Below are 14,922 nucleotides of genomic sequence, written 5' to 3'. Positions count from 1 at the left end.
CGAATCATTCCCTTCGCGCCTGGTTTTGTCCATAATTCTCCAAAGCTTGCTTTAAAAGAGTGAGGAACAGTGTATTTACCAGCAAATCCCCGTTGACCAGCATCCATTTTTAGTTGTAGGGTCGAAATTTACCTGCACAGTCCACATTTAGCCAAGTTTTCATAAAACTTACAGTCAGTCCGCGCATTCGTGGACTTGAAACCTGAGCTGCACTAATTCACCGGGAAAACAGTGGTACTAGTCCCAACAGTTGCTCATTTAACTCTCTTTGGAGCATTTCAATTGTTCTCGCCACAATTTACCCCGTTTTCCCCTGCAATTTGCCTCACTCTTGCAAAAATACCCCTCTGTGTTGCTCAGTCCAGTAAAACAAGTCCTAATACAAATCAGAGTCCTAATTAGCCATGGAAACACCAGTAGCACTGAACATTCCACCTGCAAATGCCCCACACAGAGAGTTAGAGTGGAAGGCCCTAGGTGATAAAGATTATCAGATGACAGAGTCATTCTCAATGAATTCCAAGTTTAACATCCATATGCTAAATGAGTTAAAGGCTCAACACCTCAGCGGAGCTGATATTTTAGGGATTTGGGACTCCAATTTGCCCATTTTCAACCTTCCTCAAGTCAATGTCCTTCCAGACTTGATCCATAGATGCTGTGAGAACTATGATCCATGTCAAAGAGCTATTCTCAGCCCCTCAGGATCAGTTTTGTTCCATATAGCCCCTGAGGCCATAAATGAGATGCTGCACTTTCACACTGCAAAGCCTCTAACTCCTCTTTCCATGATGGACTTGTTAAAGAAGGTGGCAAGCTGTCCAGTGCCCAGATCATCAAGATTAATCAATTATTTGTTCAGCCAAGCTCTGAAGCTATGAGAACACCTCCTATTGGAAATCCATATCTAAATGACTTGGGCAAAATGCTGGTGGACTTGATCAGTTATGTCCTAGGATACAGGTCATGTGAGGATGTTGATGACACCATTATGGCCATGCCGTCCATTTTCTCCCCTGGAAAGCCTCCTGCTGTGCACTATGATTATGCTACATACATTGCCAATAAGATTCATGAGCAACTGATGAATCTAGAGAGAGAAAAGGTGTTTAGATACACCTCATACATCTATCACTTGTTCTTATTTTATCATCCTGACAGTTTCCCTATTCCTCTCAAGAAGCTTAATGCTCAGGGAAACCCGAGGTCTGTGGTATTTTGGACTTCAGTTTTTCATCACACCTCCTGTTCACCATACACCTACTATGAATTCATAGACCTTTTTATCCATCCAGCTATGACCTTGTTATTTGGTGTCCCTCCTCCAAGATTGACCGATGAGATGCAAAGAATACTCCAGCTCTCAAAGGCCTACAGCATTGGTGATTGTTACTTTTACCAACACCATACAGTGATCAGAATATATGGCTGTGAGTTGGACCCTTATAGGCTGCCAAGATTTGTCCCTATGAGACTCTTTGCCTTGGAGTATTTCAGGCAGTTTGGAAATGCAGACCAGGTCCATTTCCACAGTAAAAACAAGAAGGTGCAACTAAAGGTCAGGAACTAGCTAGGCCCATTTCTTTACAACAAAAGGGAGGAGGGATGGAAGGAAGTGGATAGGATCCTAGAGACCCTCCAATTAGAAACCAGTTTCCGCTGGGTACCTTATGACCCTAATCATTTCATTTCTCTCAGGAGGGTAAAACATAAATTGGGTGGCTATGCTCACATCAGATTGCCTCATATTGAGAAATATGCCAATTTATTAAATTGGAAAGAGGGCACTATAGAGGAGGCAATCACTAGAGAGAAAATGCTACAAAGAGAGGCAAAGAATATTGAGAAAGAGGCTGACTTGGAAACTTATGGGCAGGTTTCCTCTTCCTATCAAAGGCAACTTGGAGCAGCTGCTTCATCCTCTACAACCCACCAGCAAGCAGCTAGAACTGATCATCAGGTATGAGACAAGGGTAAAGAAAAGCAGATGGAGCAGGAGCAACCACCCCCTACAGCAAAACAACAACAAGAGCAGCCAATGCAGCAAGAAGAAACAGCTGAGGCCCCAAAATCCAAAGAGCAGCAGGCTCAAGAAACTGTGCCTCCTAGGCAGGAAACGACAGTGGAGGCCTCGGTACTCCAAACTCCACAGAATGAAGAAAGAAACCGAAAAAGGGATAGAGAGCAGGAGACTCCCCTCACCACATCCACAACTCAAGGGGAGAAAAGGCAGAGGATAAATCCCCTTTCAGAAGAAGAGATGCCTATTGGGCAATCCTTGGGCATGGACCCACCAAGCATGGAGGCATCTGCCAGTTCCTTTTAGCAGGAACAAGAAAGAATAATCGAAGGAGAGGTCAGCTCCTCAAGTCAGCAAAGGAGAGCTGAAACAGGCATCAAGCAACAATTCATTGACATAAAAAAGAGAAATGAGCCACTAAGGCTCCAACTCTATAATCAATTGCTTAAAATGGCCCCTACAAACGAGCAGAGGCTTATGTCAGCTTATGACATAACAGAGGGGAAAATGACCATGAGTCATTTCATGCCAACCATGCTGCAGCCACAGTCAGCTGCAGACTATATAAGGACCAACCTTGAGGTTCTTGCAAAAGACATCCACCCTATGGATCAAATAGAACTTCACAAGCAAACGGGTGAGATGGTCTATTCGACGCTGGCAGACAATACATTCTTGGCACATAGGTTAGAAAATAGCCTGAACAATACAACTGCCCAACTTGAGTTGGAGAAGGCATCCTCTCAGGCCAAAGACAACAGGATCAGGTCTTTGGAGGATATAATCATAGAGCTTGGGCATGACCCAAAGGACCCTAAAGCTATAAAGGAGCTGCTAAAGATAAGAGATTCAGACATTGCAGCTTTAAGAAAGATGATAAAGATCCCAGCAACCCTTCACCCTCAAACAGAAGAGGTTGCCCAGCGAAGGCAGGACCAAGATGTAGCAGCCATGCTGGTATCACTCCATAAACAACTTGTCCAGACAGAGGGAAAATTGGTAGAAACAAAGGCTGCATTGCAGGCAGCCCTACAACACAAAGAAGGAGGCCAAATATCTCAGCCCCCTCAGCAAGTAATCAACCTTGAGGACCCCCCTCAAATTGTCACTCCTCCTACAGTACAGACAGTTGAGACAGCTCCATCAACATCAGCACCAGCACCAACATCAGAGCAGGCTCCACGCCTAGACATGCAGAAGTTGATGAATGAAATTCAAGTCCTAGAAGCCCAGATGGCAGAGCTGAATGAAGCCAAGGAAAAGCTAGCTACTCTTAATGAAAAGTATGACAAATCCAAACAGAGTGTAGCTGAAAAAGGAAGAGAAATAAAAGCTCTTAAGGAGAAGATAAAGGAGCTGGAGAAAGAGCTCACTCTTGACAAAGTGGTGGCTGAGGTCAAAAGAGTTTTATGGGCCAACATTGGCCAATCTATAACAGATCAATGGCAGTATATAGAGACTATTCATGGGCATATGGAGCTCATAGGCAAAGCACACAAGGAAGTCCAAAGAGCAAGGGCATCTCTAGGCAATATGCTTGAGATAGCCAACAGAATGATTAATGTTCTCAATAACCGCACAGGTCCTCAGCTAGCAGCAATAGGGATCCCCAATAGAACTGAAACCATCTTGATGATAAAGAGGGTCCTCACATTGAGAAGCCTGGTGTAAACATTGGATAGAAGAGGCCAAGAAATGCAGATAGAAGTAAACAAATTCATGGATAAGTTTGCAGCATTACAGAGCAGAGGCCTTCCCAGCTTACTGAACAGCGCAGGAAGGCTACTATCACATGAAAATTATGCCAAGAGGGTGAATAATTTTGCCACCAATCAGATCACTACAGGACCAAGTACCTCAGAGGAAACAGGGCCAGCATCCGGGCAAAGTCTCTATGACAGAGTAGAGAACTTATTTTTTATCATGAATGAGATCAAACATTTTTTTGAAGTGCCTCCCAATTTCTATAAATATATAGAGGCAGACGAAACATTAGGTGCAATTTTGAGGCATCAGTTGCCTACACAGGAGTGGTGGACCAGCATGATACAGACATTGCTGTGAACAAACAGGTTTGCACCAAGTTTTTGCATTGGAAACAAGTCATTTTGTTCAGACAGTGGACACATCCACTATGACGGCAAAAGAGTGGACTGAGCCAACTCAACAAACCAATTCGGCCACTAAGAGCAAAATTGACAAATATAGATGACAGGGCCGAGAAAGTTATAGCTCGACAGAACATTAAAAGCGTATCATTCAGTATCAACGCAGAAGCACTCAACCGACTCAGTGGCCTCCAAAGGTCAAAAAGATCTTTGACAGAACTGAAAAGCCATTTATTGTATATTTAGAGTAGCAATAACTCTTTTATCTGCTGTTCTGAAAGTTGGTGAATGCATTTATTGAGTAATTGACTCAGCGTTTAGATATTTTGTAAAACTTATTGTATATATATCCCCTCGCATAAGTTTGCAGAGGCTGTTGATTTTCTATTCAAGAGAGCCTATGTTGTAAATTTTCAGAGTTTTAATACAGAGAGCTAATGGAATTTCCAAAGTTCTGTGTTGTCTGATGCGTTATGGTGTGTTTGCTGAATGCTACAGGATTCCTGCGTATTTCATGGAACAATAAGTTTTCTTTAACCTCTTCGTTATGTTTGTTATCTCCTTCATAATCCATTCATGTTCTATGTTTCACAATTTAATAGCAAAGAAAAAGAATAGTTTCAGGATTTATTCTTAGAATACCCTGAACTCAATCTATGCTGCTATGAATGTTTTCCTCAGTTATAGTTATAAGAGTGTGATTCTTAATTGCTGCACCTTCAGACTGTACCTTTCACAGTGATTGGTGTTCAGGAATTCAAACCTGCTCCTGAGCAATACATCTCTTTTTCACATCACCAGCTTAGTGGAAAATTCTTAATTGCCTTCCACTGGTTAAACATACTTCATCATCTCAATTTCAAGTTTGTTTCATGAAATATTTAAATGGCCCTGCAGTTTCAACAATCCCACTCAACACTTCAAACAATCTGTAACCTCAGACTCCATTGCCCAATGGACTAAAACTATCTGAAGATATCATCTCAGGTACTGAAAGACATCATTCAACCAAAATATAAAACCAAAACCCACACCTCATAGCTAGCCTAAGATCCCCTAGGCAATAGTGAAAAATCATAAGAGAGAGCCCTCTCTGATTACAGGTTGGCTAGAACCTGTAATCCAAAGCTTGGTTAGTGGTTACCCCGGCCGTATTCCCTCAGGAGTCAAAGGGAAAAACCTGGGTGATAACATAAATGGCGACTCAGCTGGGGACCTGGATGAACTTTGCAACCTCCTGTCTGATTCTTAATGCTGTAGATAAGCCTGAGTGACAACCAGATAGCCTTAGAAACTGCCTCTGCTTTGCATTTGCAGGAGTATATAAAAGCTGCCTTAGACAATCTTTATTCAGTCTTAACTTTCATATGGTTGTGCTATAACTGACCATTCCTTGTCAAAATATCACTGCCTCCTTAGAAATTCTCTCAAAGAAAATTATAGAAGCTGGCTCCTAAGAAGAAAACTCGTTACACAAGATCAAACCCAGATCCTGATCCAGCACTTGAGTTTCAAAATCCAAACTTGATTTCAAGAATCCTCAAGAGACACAAATCAGAAGGGACTTTATCAGATTCAAGTTCTGAAGCAGGTCTCCAAACTGACATTCCAACCCCTGCTAAGGCTTCTCTACATCCCCATACAACCAATCCACAATCTCCTAGTTCTTCATCCACTTCACAAGGTATCCTTTCAACCACTCCATCAACTACACACACCCCTTTCATCCCATTTCCTCCACTTGTCCCATTCATCCCTGTTATCCCTATTGTCCCACCAAACATGGCTAATAGATATGCCCCACTGCAGTTACCTGCTAATCTAGGGCCTATGCCTCAAGATTATCAAACCAAGATATCATATTTCGATGGTACTGGCTCTTATTCAGCCCTTCAACATACTAAAAAATTGCAGGACTACTTTGAGAATTATGAGATAGATGATGATGGGGTGAGAATGAAAATTTTTGTGCAAAGCCTAACAGGAGATGTAAGAACATGGTTTAGGTCACTTGCGGCAAACTCTATAGCTGACCCTGAAGCCCTGTATCAAAGCTTTATCAACCGATGGGAGAAGAAAAAGGACCCACTTCATATTTTATCTGAATACAATACTATCAAAAGAGGTCCACAAGAAACTGTCCTGGACTACTGTGCTCGGTTCAACAATGTCTACAATGCTATTCCCCAAAATCTTAGACCCCCACCAGATCTGGCCCTATATACTTTTCCCGATGGGTTTGATTCAGATATGGCATACCAATTAAGAGAAAGAGCTCCTCGGACTTTAGCCGAAATGCAAGACATAGCAGTGAGTGTGGAAGCCAACCTGATAGACAAGAGGAATAGGACTAGAACTGAAAGAAAAACTACCTTTAAAGAAGATCCTTCAGGCTGGGATCAGAAATTAGATGCAATAATCACTGGGATGCATAGATTAGGTGACAGAGTAGAATCAGTTGAGAGGAAGTCATCATGGGAAGCACCACAGAATAACCCTATCAGGAATCCAAATTTTAGGAGAAATCAAAACCCTAACGTTGGCAAGGCCAGTTCTGAACCAGAGATTAGACCCCCATTCCAAGAAAATTATACAGAAGCATCCACTTCTAATGAGCAGATAGATGACACCCACATTAACCTGATGGACCTGAATGATGATCAACAAGTTTTTTTGAGTCAAGAAGATCATAAGGACGATGAAATTAAGCAGTTCCAAACCAAGTCAGGTGAGTCATTTGACTTTAAACAAGGCTATGACACAGCTGTTTATGAAGTTCATAAGCAATACAAGCTAAGGAGCAGAACTATAAATGTGACACAGCCTGACAATACAAAGGACACTCTACTGCCTAAGAAAACTATTGTCACAGAGCCAATTGACAAAACTGATTCAATTACAAATGAAGTAACAATTGAAGAAATAATTGAAGCATCTCCCTCCAAACAACAACCAATGGCTACTTCACCCTTGCAGCATAATCCAAGCAACACTTTTCAAAAGGTGAGTAAAAGGGATAAGTCTCAAGATCAAAATGAGAATCAAGAAGAAAGCCCTAAGAATTCAATTGAAAAAGAAAAGGTTGTTAACCACAACACCAAGATCCAATCTAAAAGACCTTTTGACTTAGAAGCTGAAATTGGAAAATTAAAGATAGCCATACCTCTTTCAGAGTTAGCCAAGCATAGCATCTATAAACAACAAATCAAGAAATCCCTGCAACTCACTCAAAATAAAGATGATGTCAATGTGTTGGATGACACCCCAGAGCTACTTTTCGGCCCAGAGGTTGATGGAAAGACAGCAGGTACAGGAATCTTACCTTTTTATGTCAGCCTGCATATTCATGATAAGGTATTACATAATGCAATGTTTGACTCAGGCGCCTCTCACAACCTGATGCCCAAATCAGTCATGGAAAGGCTAAATCTGGATATTACCAGACCATATAAGGACCTATTTTCGTTTGACTCCAGCCAAGTTAAGTGTTTAGGCCTGATAAAGGATCTCTGTGTGTCACTTGTCCAATACCCAAATAAGACAATCTTGATGGACATTGTAGTTGCTGATATCCCACCCAAGTATGGAATGTTGTTATCAAGATCATGGGGGGCTAAACTCCAAGGTTCCCTGCAATTAGACATGTCATATGCTACCATCTCTGTCTTTGGGCAACCCAAGAGGCTATACAGAGAATCACTCATGAAATACATGGTAAGCAGTGAAGAAAAACCTCAAAGTTTCCCTATCTATGCAGTCCATTCAGATATGGACTCCTTTATTCTGTTTAATGATGATGTAAGTCCAATGGGCAATAACAAATCTATCATGCTTGAACAAGACCTGCATATAAGTGAGGAATCAAGTTCCCAAGAAAACAAGGGTGTGCAATCTAGTAATGAAACTGTTCCAGGAGGCAAACCAGGTGAAAAACAAGAACTCCAGCTTATAATCCCAAGTCATAGAGAAAATGTTGAAAATCCCTTAAATCAAGAGATCCTATGGTTCCTTGAGTTTGATGGATCAGTCAACAAATTAGGGGCAGGAGCTGGAGTGTGGATTCATAACAAACAAAGCAATCATGCAGAAGGCCGAGCTTTTAGGCTCAATTTCAGATGTACTAACAATATGGCAGAATATGAAGCTCTTCTACTAGGCCTCAAACTGGTTAAATCATTGCAGGCCACAAAAGTTTCAATCATGGGAGATTTAGACCTCATTATTCAACAAGTAAAAGGCAATTTTGTCACCAATGACAAAAGACTAAGGTCATACAGGTCTGCTGCTATTGAAATGCTCAAAACTTTTAATGAATTTCAAATAACCAAAATAGCTAGAACCCACAACCTTCATGCACACAGTTTAGCCACATTTGCTAGTACATGCAAATTGCCTTTTGCACCTAACCATTGTTTTGCAGCTGAGATAAAACACAGACCTTCTGTCCCAAACAATATTAAAGACTGGCAAGTCTTTGAGGATGACACACAGATAAATAATTTTTTAACCTTGCAGCATGAATTTTCAAGCTTGAACATTGATGTTGACACTGTGAAAGACACACAACCATTGAGTGAACAGGACCAAACAGCACTATCACCCAAAACAACAAATCAAATGCTTTGTCCAACTAACTTTGACAAGGAGAAAATACAAGAACTTGAACAATGCCATTTTGATGAAGCAGCTGGAACAGAGGCTGAAATCATAGAGCTAAAGGACAACTTTCTACCAATAGACCTAACTCCATTGGAGGACATTTTTGACTCAAATGATGTCCCTAGGAAACCGAAAATGCATCCCCTCAATGCTGTCATTGAAGAATGCAACATTGGGACTCCTTAAAAACCCAAAATAATCAATTTTTTTGCATCTTTACCTCCTGACCAGAAGCCTAAATACATTGACCTCTTTAAAGAGTTCCAAGATGTCTTTGCATGGAGTTATGAGGATTTAAAATCCTATGACACCTCTGTTATCCAACACACCATCCCTCTCAAGCCTAATCAAAAGCCATTCAAGCAAAAATTGAGAAGGATAAATCCTATGCTTCTCCCTTCAATTGAGAAAGAGGTACAAAAAATGTTTAAAGCAGGTATCATAGCGCCAATCAGGTTCTCAGTCTGGATTTCAAATTTGGTGCCCACAAGAAAGAAAACCGGTGAGATTAGGCTTTGTGTTGATCTAAGGAATTTGAACCAAGTATCCCTCAAAGACAATTATCCCTTACCTAAAATGGATCACATTCTCCAAAGAGTGGTAGGGGCTTCAAGAATATCATTACTTGATGGATTCTCAGGCTTTAATCAGATCCTAGTCCACCCTGATGATCAAGATAAAACAACATTCACAACCCCATGGGGAACTTTCAAATATGTTAAAATGCCTTTTGGATTGAAAAATGCAGGAGCTACATTTCAGAGAGCAATGGATATTGCTTTTGCTAAAGAGATTCATGATTTCCTTGTTATTTACTTAGATGACCTCACACCTTTCTCAAAATCTGACCAAGAACATCTAAAACACTTGAGACAGATATTCACAACATGTAGGAAGTATGGAATTTCATTAAATCCCAAAAAGTCTCTATTCGGTTTGGAAGAAGGTAAGCTGTTGGGTCATATCATTTTGAAGGATGGCATTAGAATTGACCCAGACAGAATACAGGCCATCCTGCAAATGCCCCACCCAAGAAACATCAAAGAATTACAGGCCTTCTTGGGAAAGATCAACTTCTTAAGGAGGTTTATCCCAAATTTAGCAGAATTGATCAGATTACTAAACAACATGCTAAAGAAGGATTCAAAGGTAAAATGGACAGTAGAAGCAAATCAAGCTTTTGAAGGTATAAAATTGGCCCTTACCCAAACCCCAGTCCTAACAAATCCTCAATTTGACAGAGAGTTTATCATTTTCTCTTTTTCCTCCCAGCATACCATTGCTGTTGTCTTATTGCAGAAAGATGACCAAGGAAATGAAAAACCTATTGCTTTCTTTAGTAGAGCCCTCAGAGATGCACCTCTCAAATATCAGATCATGGAGAAGCAAGCTTATGCTTTGGTCAAAGCCATCAAAGACTTTAGGATCTACATCTTATACTCCCATGTTATAGCTTATGTACCAAGTCCCATTGTGAAAGACATACTCATTCAAGAAAACTTAGAGGGTAGGAGAGGAAAATGGATTGCCAACATTTTAGAATTTGACATTGAGATAAAACCTACAAAATTGATAAAAGGGCAAGGTTTTTCCAAACTACTGTCTGAAGCAAATTTCCAAGCCTTGGATATAAACCAACTGGACAATGAACCGGAGCATCAATGTAGCCTTTGAACAATACCTGTGGTATTCTGATATTTGTTATGTATTGCAAAACCTGTGTGCTCCCCTAGGATTGTCCAGAACCAAATCTAGATTTCTAAAAATGAAAGCTTCAAAATTTTGTGTTATAGATGGTAATTTACTATGTAAAAATCATGAAGGTATACTGTTGAACTGTTTGAATATGGATGAGACTAACAATGTTATGAAAGAATTTCATGCAGGAGATTGTGGTGGACATTTGTACTGGAAGTCCACTGTGGATAAGATATTAAGAGCTGGTTACTATTGGCCTACTCTGTTCTATGATGTTAAAAAATTTACCACTTCATGTCACAAATGTCAAGTGTTTGAGGGAAAAAGAAAGTTACTACCACTGCCTTTAAAGCCTATTGCAACAGAAAAACCCTTTCAGCAATGGGGTTTGGACTTCATTGGGGAAATTCATCCTTCATCCTCAGGCCAGCATAGATGGATTCTAACAGCCACAGATTACTTTACTAAATGGATTGAGGCTGTACCATGTAGACAAGCAAATGACTCTACCATTATTCAGTTCCTTGAGACAAATATCCTCTCTAGATTTGGTTGTCCTGACAAGATTATAACAGACAATGCTGCTGCTTTCAGATCTAAGAAAATGGTCAATTTTTGCCACAAATTCCACATTACCTTGGGCCATTCTACTGCATATTACCATCAAGGAAATGGGTTAGCTGAATCATCTAACAAAAGTCTTATCAACATCATTAAGAAGGCACTAGAGGAGAATAAGAAAAATTGGCACAAGAAGCTTGTGAATGCCTTATGGGCAGACAGGCTAACCACCAAGAGATCTATAGGGGTCAGCCCATATGAATTGGTTTATGGATTGGAAGCCAAATTTCCTTCATCATTAGGGGTCCCGGTCATGAAGTTACTTCAAGAGAGTCAAGCTGAACCAAATGACATGCAAAGAAGGGTAAACCAAATTATATGTTTGCAGCAAACCAGAGATCAAGTGTATAACAGAGTTCAAATCCTACATGAGAAGCTAAAAAAGGCCTTTGATAGAAGAACCAAGGCTGAAGATTTCTTTATTGGTGATAAAGTGCTTAAATGGGATTCAAGAAGAGAAGACAAGGGCAAACATGGCAAATTTGACTCACTTTGGAGAGGGCCTTTTGTGATTCAAGCAGTACAAGGAAATAATACTTATTTCTTGGAAAGTCTGGATGGCACTGAAACTGAAGAGGGCCCTGTAAATGGCCGGATGTTAAAGCACTACTTTGATTACTTCCCATGTGTATAGCATAGCTTCTCCCCTGTACATAATCTGTTGTATATACTATTTTCTTTCAGCATGTAAATAGCTCAGTTTAAGAAGTATTGTATATAAGCAGGAAAAGGCTTTTAGTTCAGCAAGTTCCACAAGTGTGGCAGATTCCAGTTTTGAAGTCCAAAGAGAAAGTTTTCAAGTTTTGAAGAGAAGTCAAAAGCCAAGGCAGTCTGACCTGCTGTTCTTGGTCTTTCAAGAAGAAAAACCATCCCCAAGTGGAGCCACTGTTAGCTACCTATACCAATAGGTTTCATGTTTCATGATTAGCAGGGGAAGTGCCAATATGATCTGCTTTGGTGATGCAAAGATCTCATATTTTTGTGAAAGACACATGTTTACAGTTGGTTGATGCTGCCCCACTTCTGAATGGGTGATCCAACAGTCTAAGCTGGGTCATGCCATGTTTCAATTTTTGTTGTAGATTAGAGAAAGAAATCTGTCCAAACAGTTCAATCTTGGCAGATAAAGTAGTCAGGTAGAGAATGAAGGTTCCCAACTGTTTAATCTGGGGCCTTGGAAGTGATAAGGCTAGCCTTAGATAGAAAATCAAAAGAAAAAGCCAAAGGAAAAGAAAAGGCACATAAGGGTTTGCAAGTCTAAGTGCACCCTCCTTGGAGTAACAAAAAATGCTAGGCAATAGAGTGGGTAGGTAGATGGGGTTGCAGAAGCATGATTTCTTTTATGTCACTGGCCCGAGCAAAGGAAAAACATGGTGCCAGTGCAGGTCTCTTATTCAACAGTTTTGCAGTAATACAATGAAGCATGTCTAACTCCCTGATTATCCCCCATTACATTCATTGCTAACATCCCAACACGACCTATGTTCATGAAAGGAAGTCAAAGTCTTTTGTTGGTTCTTGTTTCTTTAAAAGCCACATTTCTTGTGTAAAAATTCTTTTCATTTTGATCTACTTCCTAAACTAAGTTGATCTCATATAAAACTTAGTGTTTTTCCCCCCTCATCCACCTTTTCCACTCATATTAACTCCTAATTTCTTTCTACTTAATTACCTATTTTTCCCTTTCCCTATTACTATAACACCATGGTGTATAAAACCCCAGCAATATGTATATTCCCTTCCCCTTGGCATTATAGCCATATGTCCAAAGTCAGGGATTAAATTGACCTCTGGTCAGTTTAATAACCTAAGCCCTACCCCTTTTTTTCCCTTTACAACCCTTCGAAATCATTTACCCACTTTACCTACAAAAAACCTTGTAAAAACCCACCTTTACCCCTTATCCTAAGTTTGTTGTAATGCGCATTTCAACACAAAAAGCACCAAATAAACCCATTTTTCCTTTTATCCAAAGTTTGGATGTATAGCACGCTTTACACAGAAATACATTGAAAAACACATATTCCTTTGGTCTTCAAAGTACCGCCCGGGCGCACATTTCAAGGAATATAATAAAATATTCCCGCCCCGCTGCCGTATGGTCCTTGCATGTTATCGACCCGTCGACCGTCGGATCTGGGCTCTCCCATCCGACGGCCCACATCCATATCGGGTCGGCCCCGATGGCCGGACGTTACCTCCCGAGAAATGGCAGAGGGTGACGTCAGGCCTCTGCCACGCGTCGCTCCCAAATCTCATCGGGAGGCCGCCTGCCATTACCACCACCGTACCATAAGCGGTCCGATGGAACCGCTTACCACCCTTCGTAAACCGCCTGCCCACATCATCGCTACGTCACGCCCACGTCATGTTAACTCAGCGCCGTGTCAGCGCCCGGCCCGCCACTGCTCCAACCTGTCCGCCACCTCACCAGTCCCCGTGGACCACTCACAGGCCGCCACGTCACCCTTCCATACCCGACCCCACCCTGATGACGTCATGCTGACGTCATCCAAAAAAAGCGCCAATAACCCAAAAAGTCCATATTTTCGCCAAAATTCGTGTTTTTTGTCACTTTGGCCAAAAGAACTATTGCTCCGGTTTGCATGCAAAATACGATCTTTTCGCCGCCAACCTGCAGAATTCAACTTAAAGACCGTGGGCGCTTCCAATCCACCTGCATTGTAACCATTGCCGGCAATTCACCAGGTATTTATCCGAATCATTCCCTCCGCGCCTGGTTTCGTCCATAATTCTCCAAAGCTTGCTTTAAAAGAGTGAGGAACAGTGTATTTACCAGCAAATCCCTGGTGACCAGCATCCATTTTCAGTTGTAGGGTCGAAATTTACCTGCACAGTCCACATTTAGCCAAGTTTTCATAAAACTTACAGTCAGTCCACGCATTCGTGGACTTGAAACCTGAGCTGCACTAATTCACCGGGAAAACAGTGGTACTAGTCCCAGCAGTTGCTCATTTAACTCTCTTTGGAGCATTTCAATTGTTCTCGCCACAATTTACCCCGTTTTCCCCTGCAATTTGCCTCACTCTTGCAAAAATATCCCTCTGTGTTGCTCAGTCCAGTAAAACAAGTCCTAATACAAATCAGAGTCCTAATTAGCCATGGAAACACTAGTATCACTGAACATTCCACCTGCAAATGCCCCACACAGAGAGTTAGAGTGGAAGGCCCTAGGTGATAAAGATTATCAGATGACGGAGTCATTCTCAATGAATTCCAAGTTTAACATCCATATGCTAAATGAGTTAAAGGCTCAACACCTCAGCGGAGTTGATATTTTAGGGATTTGGGACTCCAATTTGCCCATTTTCAACCTTCCTCAAGTCAATGTCCTTCCAGACTTGATCCATAGATGCTGTGAGAACTATGATCCATGTCAAAGAGCTGTTCTCAGCCCCTCAGGATCAGTTCTGTTCCATATAACCCCTGAGGCCATAAATGAGATGCTGCACTTTCACACTGCAAAGCCTCTAACTCCTCTTTCCATGATGGACTTGTTAAAGAAGGGTGGCAAGCTGTCCAGTGCCCAGATCATCAAGATTAATCAATTATTTGTTCAGCCAAGCTCTGAAGCTATGAGAACACCTCCTATTGGAAATCCATATCTAAATGACTTGGGAAAAATGTTGGTGGACTTGATCAGTTATGTCCTGGGATACTGGTCATGTGAGGATGTTGATGACACCATTATGGCCATGCTGTCCATTTTCTCCCCTGGAAAGCCTCCTGTTGTGCACTATGATTATGCTACATACATTACCAATAAGATTCATGAGCAACTGATGAATCTAGAGA

At 41.2% G+C, this 14,922-nt stretch overlaps 1 pseudogene; it reads right to left on the bottom strand.

Moving 5' to 3' along the window:
• Positions 1 to 14,922, bottom strand: part of LOC149163308 (putative alpha-glucosidase Os06g0675700) — a 93,145-nt pseudogene that overhangs the window by 49,018 nt on the left and 29,205 nt on the right.

Source organism: Pinus tabuliformis, chromosome 5_1 (genome assembly GCF_031772625.1).
Source record: "Pinus tabuliformis cultivar Carrire ecotype Pingquan chromosome 5_1, CPIR1, whole genome shotgun sequence".
NCBI classification, from domain to species: Eukaryota; Viridiplantae; Streptophyta; class Pinopsida; order Pinales; family Pinaceae; genus Pinus; species Pinus tabuliformis.
The sequence above is the reverse complement of the archived record's forward strand: the minus strand, read 5'-3'. Positions and strand labels throughout refer to the sequence as shown.